The sequence below is a fragment of the Laetiporus sulphureus genome, assembly GCF_001632365.1.
Source record: "Laetiporus sulphureus 93-53 unplaced genomic scaffold LAESUscaffold_58, whole genome shotgun sequence".
Classification (NCBI taxonomy): Eukaryota; Fungi; Basidiomycota; class Agaricomycetes; order Polyporales; family Laetiporaceae; genus Laetiporus; species Laetiporus sulphureus.
This window is the reverse complement of record NW_024468567.1, coordinates 47,257-49,158: the sequence shown is the minus strand read 5'-3', so window position 1 is coordinate 49,158 and position 1,902 is coordinate 47,257.

Sequence of the window (1,902 nt, the reverse complement as noted above, 5' to 3'; positions counted from 1 at the left end):
ACTTAGGCCACTGACAATGGACAATGACAGTCCTTGCTTCAATTCTAGTGCAAATTGAGAGGCATGTCAATCCCAGATTGCTGCTTAACCATTGGGCATGACCATCAGCTAGATGATTGGTGGAGCCTCACCAGCATACAATCTGTATAGCCCCGTGAATGTGGCTCCAGCTTTAGCATATAGGGAGGGCTATGCATGAGGAGAGGATGTTCCCTGGTTGATGGAGCATGAGATCTTAGAGAAAAGACCGGTGATTGCATTAGACACAATCGAGGCCTATGAAGGTGATGCCCCAATACCCATTTAGTCTGATGATGACAGCCTAAAGTGGTTTGACACACACCTTTTACACACTAGAGGTATAATGGCTGTAAGCACTATGAGCTGCTGACCTTAGAAGCTGAAGTCTAATGCATCACGATGTTCAGGAACCTACCACTGCCAGTTGCACAGATACGAACATTATGCCTAATCAGAATCCCTGCATTCATCCAGCATATGCATGTGTGAAACTGCAGATAAATGATCTTCCTGGCTATCCTCCATCAACGGCATAGGTAGCTGAGGTGTCGGTGAGTGAAATGGTTGAGAGGCATTCATGCTCAGAACTGACAGGTCACTGCTAGTAGTTCTGTGCAGTCATACCTACTGCTCCTTGGGTTGGACCTTGCATCCTTATTGTTTCTGTATATATCTGTGAATATTCACAAACACAAATGGTTGGGTGGCTCCTTAGTGCTCTGTCCTGTATGCGAGTATGGCCATCTTCCATCTAGCATACAATTTGAAGTGAGATTTCAGTGACACTTTGCTATCTGCATTGTCAGGTTGTCAATGTACATCTGCAATGTCAGTTCTTGCATGACATGAAGGGCCTGCACAAAGGTCATCATTAGGCTGCTCAGGCCACTTCCCTCGCTGAGTGTACCTTCCTGACTTGTCAAAGATTGGATCTTCAGATATGACCTTTAGTAAATGAGAGCATACATTCCATTTAGACTGGCCATCTTTGAGAGCATTTGAGTACCTGTAGTCATGACAAAAACAGACAGGACTTACCATACAGGAAGTAGTGCACTTGCTGTTATGAAGTCAAACGTTAATCAATCATGGCTTTAGCACTCATAATAGACACCAAATCAAGATCATGTGACAGAATGCACATGAAACCCTCATGGTTGCTGTGGCTGGGAATTTCAAATTTTTCCCACAACCATTTTAGGGTTACTTCGAACTCTAGATCTATGATCAAGACCTTAGTGTTTCAGAATATGTTTTATGTCTGCTGACATCTAGCTCACCAATTACCTGGCTCACAGCAGTCATCAGACATTCCCTGATTATGGTTTCCTCATGGTTTACTTAGGGTACAGTACTGCAGAGACCCCTTGTACTAGTACCCCAGAGTATGGGTCCCTAATATATAAGGGACACAGATCAGGCCAGGAAGACTAACCTCTTCCTCCTATTTTCTTGTTCTCTGAACCTGTTCTCTGTGCTAGAACCTCAGCCTCAAGAAGACACTCGATACTTCTGATCTTCATTGATCTAGAAGGGATCTGCACTCGCTCTCAAGGAGTATTCAAGCTCATGCACTTATCTAGAGTCAGATCAGTAGGGCAGCGAACCTAGTAACCTGTAAGTGAACGTGCAGTAGCTGTCCGGTGAAGACCTAGCAAGGGTAGAGTGTTGATACCTCACTTCTACTTCATCACTAGGTCACAACATCACTATAATCTCTGGTATCCATCCACTGTGTGTGGACTAGTACGTGTGAAAAAGCACACGTGTATCACAAACTTAGGGCGCAGAGCACCGACTAAGCCTATGACCTTATGATCAAACACTTACTGACTGTTGTCGAGATAAGGATGGACACAAAGGTGATCAAGGTAAAGCAGC